Here is a 14177-nt window from a genome sequence, read left to right as displayed (position 1 = left end):
GCGGAGGAGGTTAGCGCATCGAGCCGGCAGTCATCGAGCCTCAGCTCGCCAAGAACTCGCGTGCTTTCTGACACAACGACAGCGACAGAGTGAGCGGGGTGCTACGACACTGAGTTTTTCGATTTGCTCGGGGTACAAATGCGCGGCAAACGCGCCGCCGCAGTTCGTGACCACGTGACATCTGTCGTCATCGATTTTTGCGACGACGAACAGCCGTAGCTACCAGTGGCGACGCTAGGTTGCGCTAGCATCGATTTCTCGGTATATGCGTCACCGTCGCGCGCAGTTGACCCTTCGCCGGCCGCGACTTTCGAAGCAAGGCAATGTTGATCGTTGCCCCCTTCGTCCGCGAAAGCAAAAAAAAATGAAAAGTGATTTTTCTGTATGCCTGGCTGATCTGTAGATTGCGAGCGCTGTCCATGTTCTTCCGTCGTCGTTCGCAGGGGTCAATACACGTATCGGTGACATTCTGTTTACTGATGGGAGTTCAAAGAACGTGCTTCTATTTTCGCCTTATTCTACGAAGCAATTATAGGGTGCTTCTGAGTATAGCTTTGTTTCGAGACACCGCGTCAGTGCTTTTTTTTTTAGTATAAGTGCGATAATATTCACACGCATCGCTGAGCGAGTTTTCCTGTTGTGTGAAAACTTGCGTCAACTGCTACCGATGTGGATCACTGGCGCAGAAAGAACAAAACTATGTATATTGAATGATGTATAGCAACCGTGTTCTTTCTTCGAAATGAACTAGTTGCCAGTGCAGCGGTGTCCCTTTCGTTCTGTTCGTGCTTGTCTCCGCGTGCTGCTTCATGAGTAAACATGAACTATATATAGTACACCTTTCACGATAAGCCGCATATCTGCAGTGGTACAGGTGATAAGCAGTGCTATAAGCAAGAAACCTGAAATAGATGTGATGATAAGATAGCAGGCAGACACAAATTGATTGATTTGTGGGGTTTAACGTCCCAAAACCACCATATGATTATGAGAGACGCCGTAGTGGAGGGCTCCGGAAATTTTGACCACCTGGGGTTCTTTAACGTGCACCCAAATCTGAGTACACGGGCCTACAACATTTCCGCCTCCATCGGAAATGCAGCCGCCGCCACCGGGAATCGAACCCGCGACCTGCGGGTCAGCAGCCGAGTACCTTAGCCACTAGACCACCGCGGCGGGGCGGCAGACACAAAGCCATCGTCGAAGGAAGAACGAAGCCAGTTCCACTATGCGGCTTCCAGAAGGTAGCCGCATATAATAACTCCAGCTTCTGTATGATATACAGCCACATACATTAACTCTAGACGAAGCGTATAAATGCTTAGGACTTATACGGAGATGGAAGAGAAAGGAAAAGAAGGAAGGTCAGTCAGACGAGTGTCCTGTTTTCTGTCCTACACTGGGGTAAGGGAATTACGGGAGAGAGAGACATGGAAAGAATAGAACATAAACAAAAGTGCACAATACTCCGGTATCCTCAAAGACACAAAGTAAACACCGGGGGACAGAAGGACTGTGCGGAATCAACGCACACGTTTAGGCGCATGTGAGGCAAAGCTTCAGTTGATGCGGCTGCCACAATTTTAAGAGTGATGGCTATAATGGTGTGCACAGACAGCGTACAACGTGTAATTCAGTATATATCATTATTATTAGTCAGTTGAGCATATGAACAGCACTACGAAAGAAAGAGGGGCTGGCCAGCTAGTCTTGCAAAAGGGGCACCAAGCCTACGTATTTAGAAAGCAGAGAATAAAAAATAAAAAAAATCAGGAAAGTGCAGACGAATTTGGAAAACATCTACATATATTTAGCTTCTTTACGTGTGGCCATCCTGATGAGCTGAGTTATTTGCGTCGGTGGCCAGACAAATATTTCTCGCGTGCTTGCCGTCCTCCGATGTTTGCCTTTTAGAGCGTAACATCACAGACAATGGGAAAGAAGGAGCGAGTGGCAAGCTGCAGCGCCATCTAGTAAATTATTCGTGTGTACATATGACGTAATTTGCCTGCCGTATTCATGCCATGGCTTTCTGTTAACAACAGGCGTGTGCATGGGGGCAGGGGTGGTGGCGCCCTTACCATTGTCACCTAAGAGTGCAGAAGGCGCAAAGTCTGCTCCATATTATGACTTAGGGGTGGGGTGCAGCAATAGACCTTTGCCCCCCCCCCCCCCCTGAAGGGGAGCCCTGCGCCCACCTATGCTGATAAGGGCTAATGACGGGTTCGCACAATGAGTCAAGCAAGGCGCACATGCCTAATGGTGCTGGTATCACTGCTATGCTTTCTGTGACCACGAAATGATTGGCCGCCTCATCAAAAGGAAAAATATTAGTAGTCCGGTTGGTCGCATCAACATCGTTATCATGCAATATGCTGCCCCGCCACGCTGGTCCAGTGGCTAAGGTACTCGGCTGATAAGCCGCAGGTCGCAATTTCGAATCCCGGATGCGGCGGCTGCATTTCCGATGGAGGCGGAAATGTTGTAGGCCCGCGAGCTCACATTTGGGTGCACGTTAAAGAACCCCGGGTGGTCAAATTTCCGGAGCCCTCTACTACGGCGTCTCTCATAATCAAATGGTTGTTTTGGGACGTTAAACCCCACATATCAATCAATCAATCATGCGATATGCTGCGAGTGGTGTTTCACGTTCAACTGCTGTGTTTTCAGTGAGAATTCAGAGGACCAGCGTAGTGCTGGCGTAGTATATAGATGACAGAGTACATGCCGAGGGAAAGAAGGAAGCAAGAAAGATGGCGGGGAGTATGCTTTGCTTTCAATTTCGGAAGCTGTGTCGTAGCATGGTCTTGTTCTCTCTCTCTCTCTCACTCAGACACCGACATAGGCACGTATTTGAAAGTTCACGTCACTCGCACCTTTTCGTTGAGCATATCACTATTTTCGTCTTTCCTGCTAAGGTACATGATGTGAGTACCATTTTGTCTTTTCATACGTACTTCGTGAATTTCTTTTTATTTACAATGTAGATTCAGGAAGTTAGAGCAATTACTTGTTACGTTTTTTGTTTTTGTTTTTGCTTTCTCACATTCGTGGTCGATAATAAGCTGTAGAAGTGAAAGCTAGGTGAGTTCGTTATCACAAATGGTGATATTTCAACGCGCGAAAGAAAAAAAGAACTCAGATTCAGATACAGAGAGAAAGGTTTATTGAGGCAGAAAAGCTGGAAGGTCAACCTGAATCGATTCTGGCCTGCTACTAAGCGCTAGGAAAGGGGGAGAGGTGGTAAAGAGAGGAAATAGAAGGTGCTGATGATGATAAGGATGTAGGTGGCGACGAAGTGAATGCTTTATTCTCCAAAAACTATTCTCTCTTGTTGAGCTCTGTTTCGCGCAAAAACTCGTTAAGCGCTTTCGTGATATTGCGCTGACGACCAAGTCGTTGCCCCAATAGAACTTTTTCTCAATCCTTTTGCATCATACGTTTCAATACGACTGTCCTTCGCATTTTTTTGCATGATGTATCAGGTACAGAGGCACAAGAGGTGTTCAGTAGTCGCAGTAGTCTCACATATCTCGCAAAAAAGAAAAAGAAATGACCGCACATCCACGGAGTGAACGATGATGAGTTGGGCGAAATGTTTGTCAGTCCGTCCGTCTGTGCATCCGTCCCTGCGCGTTAGTCCATACGTCCGTCCTTCCGTGCGTCTGTCCATCCGTCCGTGCGTCAAACAAACAGACGATGGACGAACGCCACCAGCTGATGATTCATGGTTTGCCGATAAAACCATCTGAAGCTTCGCCCCACTCTTCATCATTCACTCCATAGATATGCAGTGCGATGGTTACTACATACATCCATGCATACAAGTGACGACCGACCCACGTCTTAAGGAGCTTCGCCCCTAAAAGGCTGATCACCGTGTAGGGTACAAATATTTGTTAACTACATTGCGCCCTTGTCTTATGCGGGTGCTGAAATGTCGCCATGAATACTGAGCTGTGTTAGCGCTTGCTATGACACTGAAAGCCATGCTGACGTGTAGCCTTGCAGGAGCTGTCTGTTTGCCTAACGTTATCTGCACGAAACGAACGCATATTAACCTCGTTTTCGGAAACGATGTCACTGGCGTGATTACTTATGTACACGGGGTTCAATAAGACGAAAGCTGCTTGTTCCTCAGAGTCGTGTCGTTGGTTGACGCACTGGCACCCAAAATAACGCTACAATAAACCCACATATGTAAGATGGATAACAGCAGATTCTTCTTCGTCTCACAGATTACGACAGCCGCCGGCTAACTAAAGGCTCAGGCCTAGCATGTACGAAAGTGGGGATGGACAGTGGGAAAGGGTGAGAAGTGTGCATACCCGTGCATGTACTGCTTTGTTTTCTATCAGGGTGTACGGCACACGGACTTTGTGAATAATGGGCACACTCGCCATAGCCATGGCAACATTGATCATAACGATGCCAGGTCGATGCTAGAATGCGACATCAATGAAAACGCAGCTGCTTTGGAAGTCGGTGTTTTTTTTTTCTTTAATGTGTTATCGATCGGGTCGAAGTGTACTCGCACTTGTTTCGCTGTCTCGGTTACCTATCGGTGTATATCTTTTCGCCTACACGTTCACTTCGCGCCTCGTGCCATATCGACCAGAAAATGGTGGCGGTTGCGGTGGCGTGAAGACTCTTCTGAGGAGATGTAAGCGGAATTTTACATAAGGTCGAGTGACCGGCCTTACGTCATTGGGTCATTCGCACAAATCATGCCGATACTTCTAAGATTTGGGGTCTAGTGAAGCTTGAGCGTAAGGTTAGGATGAATTGAGTGCTTTTTTTAGAAAAGCAAGTGCTAATATTACTAAATTTTTTGCATTATATTATTCCTTTCCCGAGAGAACTGCAGGCAACATTCTGAAAGCAAAGGGTCGTGGGGGAAATAGACGAAGCGCTATATAACTAACAATTATTATGGAAATTAGTAAATATTGATAGCAGGAAAGCTAGAAATCGCTATGATTGCAAAAAATTCAATGCAATGCTAGTCAGGCAGTCAATAAACTTCATTGAATTGATCGCTGAATTACGAACACATCATCGACTTTCAAGAAGCGCGTTCATAAACAATGTACACAATATCATTTTGCGGCTCCTGAGAAATATCTGCCAAGCTTTATTTTTAATTATAATAATACACAGAAACAAATATATTGCCGTACGAATGTGATGGCGATCCTTATAATGTAAAGTTGTGTTTCGCATATTGAAGTTTTACGTATCGTGAAGCGCTGCATATTCCGAATTATTTCCAACAAGCTGTGAGCGATCACTGTATATACCGAAAGCGCTAACAACATAGCGTAAAAGAATGTGGAATTTAGTTCCTCATTGCGCAACGAATGTGCGGTTTAATGCTTCCCACCCACAGCAAAGTGGTCTGCCGTTATTCTTCCTTGCCGTCAGCCACATGCGGCTCAGCAAAGTGAACATAATAAAATGCCTTACAGATGTGTTACGAGTTTTTCGCCTACACGAAACAAGACGAAGAATGGCATAGTAGCTGCTGTCCTACTTCACAAAAAATATGATTTGTGGCGTGGTATTAAGCCTAAACCACCGAAACTTCAAACACAGTCGCCCTGGTCCCAACAGAAATCTGCGTTCGGAATTCAAATCAATGAGTAGCGCGCAATCGTCGGTGGTTTTTTTTTTTGCCTTTCTTTTTTTGTGTGTCCTATGCACGTGTCGCCAGAGCAGAGTGAAGTGCGTGAAGCGTCAGGCAGCGTTGACAGGAGTGACTGAAGGTCGGCTCTACGCAGCGGCGACAGCGGCATCATGTTTCGGGTTGACAGCCGCGGCGCGACGCGACACTTCCTGACACAGTGACCTCCGGGTACAGGCGGGGTTCGAGCCCCCTCCTGGAGGCCTAACAACAACACACTGGCCCTTAAAATCACAGCGCAGCTAGGTCACGTGGGGTTCAAGCCCCAGATGCGGCTTGCATCACCAGAGTACGCTTATATAAGGGGAAAAAAGCCGACATGCTGCTTTGCAAACGCAGATTAGATGTTAGGAAAAAATACATATTTATTTTTAGATGCGGAAGCATCTTATACTCGCGCCTTGTAGTGCGCCGTCCGCGCCGTCCGCACCGCCTTAGTTGAGCTAATTCATTACGTCTGATACAATAATCACTCGTTCTCTGCTACTGCAATATTCACGCGTTCATCAAGTATAAGGTTATTTGTTGCACTTCAAAAGCATACATGTGTCCGAGTTAAAACGGTCAAAGTTTCACATTAAATGCACCAGGAAGGTAAAGTATTGGTACGGAAACCAGTAACACAAACATGAGCTTGTACGGTAAAGTTAGCTATTTAAAACCTACGCGAGCGTCGGTGCACACTGAACCATGCCTGTGTATTCAGGCATGTGTCTAACTCTGTTACCAGCCACTAAACTGTTTTAGCGGGACGGCTCAGTGCTCTCCCATAGTTGAGTACGAAGTACTCAAAATCGTTCAACATATTAGATGCGGAAGCATCTTATACTCGCGCCTTGTAGTGCGCCGTCCGCGCCGTCCGCACCGCTTCTCAAACATTCGACAGCTGACGCGCGCGCATGCGCCGTCGCGCCGTCGCCATCTGTGCCGCGCGCGCGCTTCTCCTTCGAGAACATTCGACAGCTGACAGCGCATGCACCGTCGCGCTGTATATATACTCAAGGTCGGCGCTCGCTCGCTCAGTTGCCGCTCGTCCGTTGGTTCGTCGCAATAAATAAAACACCGCCCTTTCGCATACGTGCCGTACGTGTTCACTCATTTAACACCCCATTTCACAACCACGTTAACCAATTTAGCCATCGACCCAAGTAAGTCGCAATTTAACACCCGTTAACCAATTACATGCTTCCGCATCCTCCTCAGTGTTCCCCCGAGGGAAGCTGCGGGCAATTTTTTTTCGTTCCATTCTCTTAGAATCTAATGCAGTTTTCATCATCTTGAAGTGTGGTGTACGTATATCAAAATGCAGAGGAAATTAGGGAAATGAAACCATTAAAATTTCAACTGCCTACACTTCTAAGCCGCACTAAATGAGCATATCATTAGCATATCTTCTATACCACCAAAATAACTGCGGTTAGTGTTTGTATTGGTGTGGTATGGCGACTACCTTGTTGCGCGCCCGAACTGTAATCACCTTTTCTTTCTTTTCTTAACCACGTTGCGAAATATTTCTTCTATTAGATTTTCCGTATACGCTTCTTTGCTATATAGTACGTACTAGGTGGTGAGCGTTTCTCAAGATGTTAGAACATCATTTACCTGTCCTCGCCGCATCATACTATTGTCGCAAAATAAAATTTCGACCTCGATTTCGATGTCAAGAACTCTCGAACTCTCTTTGGAAAGCACTGGCAGCAAGCACTACCCGTAGGCGAGTCAGCTCAGTTAAAGTAACGGTGACATTGATTTGACTTACCTCGTACTGATGTCATACCAGTGTCACTGTTACTTTTGCTGAGCTTTATTGAACTTGTGCGGTATTGCTTAATTGCGTAATTGGATATGTAGACAGTTGTCACCCACTCCTCGAACAGCGACAGTTTGTTCAAAGCCTACGCTGCCGTTCTACACAATTTACCGGGACTGCGTTGCTTTGTAATAATGAGCAATTCTTTGGGCATTTTTTTTTCATCTGTGGCATGGTTGCTAGCATAGGTCAGTGAACTAACTAGAAAGTCGACTCACCCGTACTTACTCTGACTCGAATCAAGCCGTGAGTCTGAGTCTGAGCGAGTCCGGGTGAGCAATATTTTGGTGATTTCGAGCCCGGGTGAGTCCGGTTGAAGACAATTTTCGAGAGCGTGAGCCCGAGTGAGTCCGGCTCAGAGAAGTGTCGGTGAGCTTGAGCAAGAGTGACTCTTAAGCACAAAAGATATTTCAAGAGTGGGTTTGAGTAAGCTCCACAATTTTTGTCAACCTACGGTCGCTAGATCGTCATCAGTAGTAGTATAGAAGTGGCAGTATTGATAGTAGGAACTTCACCAGCAAAAGTAGGACCAGTAGTAGTAGTAGTAGTAGTAGTAGTAGTAGTAGTAGTAGTAGCAGTAGTAGTAGTAGTAGTAGTAGTAGTAGTAGCAGTAGTAGTTCCGTTCTCTTCTCTTGTGTCCGTGTTTGTGCCAAGGTTTGCACACCAGGAATCGTACTAATCGTACACCAGGAATCGTACAAAGTGACACCAGGAATCGTACAAATTCGTGTACTATGTGTCCATATCATTCCTGCGGTCTCTGAATGATATCGGCGCCGAAGTTTCCCTTTTTATTATTAGCGGGAAACTCTACGGACCAGTGCACGTTATCGCAATCTGTTGGTTAGATGATCAGTCTGGCCCTTTGTATAAATTTAGCCAAAGGAAGTTCAGATACAGTTTCCGCCATATGCGCTTTTTTTTTCGCCGTACACGTACTAGCAGACACACAGATGTTTTTGTTTTATTTTGTTATAGACACATCGTGATTTTGTTCTATTTACTTTTTTTCTATTTTTTTTGCAGACTATACTTTCGTCTTTTACTTGCATAGTGGGACCTGACGGTACAAAAACTAACTCTAGCTCTGCGCCACTCTTCCTCGACGCATGGCTAAATTAAGAATGGCCACTCACCCACCCCTTATCCAATGAGATCAGAATCTTCGAAACCGACAATAGCAACTAGTTCGGTCGGCAGTGTGGGTGAAAGGAAACGCGCCCTGTGAGGGAAGGGGGGAAGGTTTCCGTATTTTTAATTTCCGTATTTTTAATTTCCGTATTTAATTCGCCCATTTCTGCTCTTTACTTATCTCTCTTTCAGAGCTGCTGATCTTGAGTGATAGAGGGGAGGAAGCTTCGTACACAATAGCGAGACAGGGGCGAACTAAAAAGGGCTTACGAAACACTCGTGTAACGTATGGCAATGTGAGACACAAAGAAATGTTTGACAATAAACTAATATCAATCGTAACTTTGAGAGAACATTATAAAACACCTACAAGCACAACCCTGCATAGTCGCTGACTTAAACGTGGACTTCAACGTGGACCTCAACGTGGACTTCAACGTAGGCTTCAAAGTAGACTTCAACGTAGACAATCGAAGACAAAGCAAAGTCCTTAGGACCTAGCTTTGTCTTCCACTCTTTGTGTCACTTTACGTCACTTTTAACACTTTATGTCGCATAATTTACATTATATGGGGCAACGCTATTGTAGCGGATGGTCACTCGATCACCTATACGATACCCAACACTTCACCCCCTCGTCATGACCCATTTCGTGGAGATGCATACATATTTTTTGTAATTAGCATGGCGGGAGTGAACTGGAGCATACCGTTCATAAGTATTGGGGCTTCTGTACGATATGCAAACAATTATGAATGATGACACAGTAACACAGAGGTAATCCCAGCAGCATATTATTGTTTAAAACGTGTACGTCAGCCAGAACATAGCAAAGTCAATAGAAGGATTTAGTTTATTCGCCCACATTTTTGCGTTAGTATTTTGCCGGATATCCTAGGCGCCAACGTATGAAGCCGGATAGGTGGTGCCATTGGGAAGGGCCGAGATGAACCAGGCAAACATAGAATCACTAGTGCATAAATAGAGTGCATTGTACTTCTCTGGTAGCGTAAATTCTCAGCAGTGGCTTAATTTCAAATCAGTTGTCCTAGAAAACTTTCTTTTTCCTCAAGGGCACGAGGCGAAAACAAACAAACACCTCTTCAATTGAAATTGCATGAAGTATCGCAATATGTCGATAGCACAGTACAGTCAGCTGGTATTCCGTAAACCCCCTCGAAGAACGAGCTGAGGTTGAATAACGAGCTTCGGGTAGAGGCGGAACGTGCTAAAAGGAAGTAGGGCAGGAAGTAGGGGGAAGTAGGGCGCAATGCTCCCTCCTAGCTGCACGGTGGAGGAGTTCATCGAAGCCCACCACCTTTCTAATCGGAGAATCCGGCTCCGTCACACGGATCCCGGACTAGCCGTCCTACGCAAGATAGGATGGCAGATCGAGCCAGTACCAATCAAGGCGGCCCTTCCGGATGACTGGAAGACAACAATTCAAACGAAACCCCTTCCCCGGAACATGACGCTGGGCAAGGACGACGAGAGGCGCACCGCGCGGGCCAAAGTCGTGCCCGGAAGCTGGAAGAGAACCCCAGGGTCATGTACGCGGACGCCTCACTCCGAAAACTCAGTGACCAAGCTGCGGTAGTGGTTACGTCCATTGACAGCCTAATCGCCAGCGCGTCCCTGAGGACAAAAGACCCTGCAATTGCCGAGAAAGTGGCCATGACCCTCGCACTCGTACAGCCAAGCGTGGGCATGGTGGTCACCGACTCAAAGACAGCCTATGGAAGCTTCCGCAGGGGTGTAATCTCATCCGGGGCACGAGCCATTCTGTCCAAGTGCAAGCCTCCGGGAAAAGCCGTAGAGCTCGTGTGGGTCCCGGCTCACTCACAGGTAGCAGGCAACACCATTGCCGACCTTCATGCCCGAAAAATGTCAATCCGGGCCGAGTATGAGCCGGAAGAGCTACCACACCCGGTTACCACCTTTCGGGACATTGCCCTGATGTACCGAGAGGGAAGGTGCAGACTACCAGAACCGCATCCCGCTCTGACCAGGGAAAAACAGACAATATTGCGTCGAGCGCAGGCGGGATCGCTTGCGCATCCCGTACTGCTGAACCGCATGTGCCCTGCGGAACACGACATGCTCTGTCCGTTTTGTAAAATAGAAAATGGCACCCTGCCGCACATCTTGGCAGAGTGCACAGAGCTCAAGAACCCCCCACTGTCCCTTCCCCCCGACAACACGAATCCCCAACCCCTTGATCGATGGGAGGCCTTCTAATCCAGCCCCGCCCTACACCGACTCAGCGCGCACTGATGGACAAGGGCCAGGAGCTGCTGGATACATACGGGTCCCGCAATTAGGGAACCACCCCGTCTGGCGCCTGCGCGCACTACCAACAATGTTGGACCCAATAAATGTTGATTCATCATCATCCCTCCTAGCTGTCTCCATCTTCCACGCCGGGAATCGGACCTTCATCCCGCGTGCTTAGCAGTGCGACACTTTAGTTGGTATAGGCGGCAACCACTGCCACGTGTTCACATCAATGGAATAATAAGATGTTGCAATGTGAAATTACAAATGATTTGAACAATAGACCAGATTGCATAATCATAAACGACATATCGCTTACAAGCTCATCATCATGAGGTGAACATTTATTCCGAAATAACGCAGATAAACATTACAAAGGCCAGCGAATCTTTGAGGGCTACATTTTCATATGTTTACCAAACGTGCGTGATTTCATCACTATGTAAAATTCTACTCCAACGTAGACATGCTCACGGGACGGCTTTATTCTCTCCCATGGTAGAATACAAAGTACTGTAAATCACTAACAACTTTATTTCCAAACACATGTCTGTTATAGGGACATCTTATAATGCTCTTCCATAGACCATTCATAGTACAATGTACTCTGAATCGGTCCACATTTTTTCTAAGAAATTGTTTGTTGCTTATTACGATGGAGTAAATTTCTTCTGAAGGAAACTTTGTACACAGTGTAGTCTGCGTATGCGTGTGTGTTCGCTGTTTATCATAACCGTCGCCTAGCAACTGGAGAATAGCCAGGCAAACATCTCCGACCCCTCATTGAAATCTCTCTCTCTCTCTCTCTCTCTCTCTCTCTCTCTCTGTGTGTGTGTGTGTGTGTGTGTGTGTGTGTGTGTGTGTGTGTGTGTGTGTGTGTGTGTGTGTGTGTGTGTGTGTGTTCTCAAAGATTCGCTTAATAAATTGACCTTGCCTGAACTTTTTTTCTCTCTCTCTTTACGTCAGTAGCTGGCGCAACTCCACTATGCTCTTCTTCTTCTATAACTGCAGTACTTCGCGCGAGACACAAAAGCGGGCGTGTGCCTCCTCGGCAGTCAAATCGGAGCATCGCCAGCCGAGACGCTTCTTCCTACGGCGACTAGGAAGGAACACGACGGGCACGTTTTTGGAAAGCAGGGGAGGAAAGAACGGGCATCCTCGAAAGAAGAGCGCGTGCAGGCTGCGGCAACGGCAGCAAGCTGTTGTAGCGGCAGCGGTCGGGGCGTCTACCGCACGTAAACGTCGCGCCGCTGCGGAAGTGATGGGGTGCACCCCTCCCCTTGCTTCCCCCTGCGACTGCAACACGAGACACCTGCGCCTTCTACGCGCCTCCTGGGTCCTCACCGCCTCCCAAAGCTCGGGGCCGCGGTGTTTTATTAGCGCGCTTAAGTCTAGCACCACCACTCAAAGAGGGAGAGAGAAAAAAAGAGGAAGGGAGAGAGAAACAGGGAGAGAGATAAGGAGAGGGAGAGAGAAAGATGGAGAGAGAGATGCAGTGATGTGGCTTCCTGGTCGTTTATCAAGATTATAATTTGCGCGAGCAACTGTGATCTTGACATTCTTTGTTTTTTTCTAAATGGTCACTACTGTCTTGAGAAGCGTTGATGTTCTCTCTGGACAGTCCAATCTAAGTGGCCGAGAAATTATTAACGCGGAACCCTTACACGCCTCGAGTCAAACGGGAAAATCAACCGTTGGCGTCCCGCGTCGTCAGCGTCACAGCACGTGTGATTCAAAAGTATCACTAACACGTAGTTACGTCACAATATCACGTCATTCTGGCGTCTCGCATCGACACTATTTGGGACGACACCTATGACATCACATGATAACATCGTCGCGTGACACCGATGAATCGACAAAGCTGGACCGATCATGGAGGCTGTTAGAAACCAAGACAAGCGGAAGAAGTTCTCAACGCATTCGATCCCGGAGGCTGGGCAATACCACATTAGGTTAACTGGGGAAAACAGCGCAAAAACAAAAAAAGGATGAGGATGCAGACACACAGTATGCGTACGAGCGCTGAACTTAGAACTCACATTTTGACTGCACCAAATGCTATTTTTACAGCGCACCAAACCACGCTCACCATTTTATCACCCGGCAAACGGGTAGGCATGCTGCACAAACACTGGAAGCTATCATGTGTACATGAATTTCACCGCATGTGCGCTTCTTTCACTCTCAAATGAAAAGAGCACAAGTGAAAAAAAAAAAACAAAGTTACCTCTGAACAAGAAAACACGAATAAAATGATTTAAATGAAACCTTTGAAATATCGATTCTCGGCGTGAGTGAGTAAAATGGGTGGCTTGCTGATGCAACTGTCTCCTGCTTCTCTGATGCAAAACGCTTCCACAATTTCACGTTTTGTATTTTGGCTCGCCTTTTTTTTTTTCAAAAACTGTGTGTTCTCGAAAATGGGCACGCACCCGCACTGCTTGCGATGTTCTGCCAGAAAACTTCCTGTATTATTACGCACATTAAAGTTTGGTTCTCTCGCCCATTTTAGGAGCAGAAAGCTTTCGCAGGAGCTCGTGAGGCCGTCAATACATCGAATGAGAAGAAACATGAGATGGCGGCTTTCGCTCTCTAGTCGTCTGAGGCGAATGCCCAGCGACCCGGTGGGTTTTTGGATGGTTTGTGCTAAGAAATTACATTACGTTAAGAAATTGTTCCACATCTTGCATTACGTATAATGGGCACGTTGATCATTAGGCGCTGATTCAAGGTTATGTTCAATATTTCATAATTTTGAATGTGAAATAACTTTAAAATACGATCGATTTCACAGGCTTCTCGTAGTTCTTTTTGTCTACGCAAGGCGGCGTCACGTAACGATGACGTCATCTAGAGCCATTTCACTTTTCAGACGACTAAAGCTTGGTGCTGCCTTTCCAACTGTGAACGGCGACTGCCTACGAATCTGTTCGGAATGTATCACCTAGGATGGCGTGGTTATCGTCGCAAAGAGAAGAAAGCACCTAATGTAAGTCTTGGGTTTTTTTTTCTTTTAAGCAAGAATAATTGTACCTCTAATTCCTATACGAAGGCCCGATTTATCGTGGTATACTTGACGAATTCGGACGAAGATTCCTCTACAGCTATACACTTTGTGGACCGAAAAGCGGGTGGGGAAAAAAATTCAGAGTATACGCGCTGATTTGAAAATACCGCATGAATGATCGACACAAGAAAACTTCCCGTTAACCCTTTTTTGTTTTTGTTTTTATTCCTTTTTCTCGTTTTGATCACGTGCTGGCAGCTGCATAACCG

This window comes from Rhipicephalus microplus, chromosome 9 (assembly GCF_043290135.1).
Source record: "Rhipicephalus microplus isolate Deutch F79 chromosome 9, USDA_Rmic, whole genome shotgun sequence".
Taxonomy (NCBI): domain Eukaryota; kingdom Metazoa; phylum Arthropoda; class Arachnida; order Ixodida; family Ixodidae; genus Rhipicephalus; species Rhipicephalus microplus.
Note: the sequence above shows the minus strand (reverse complement) of the source record.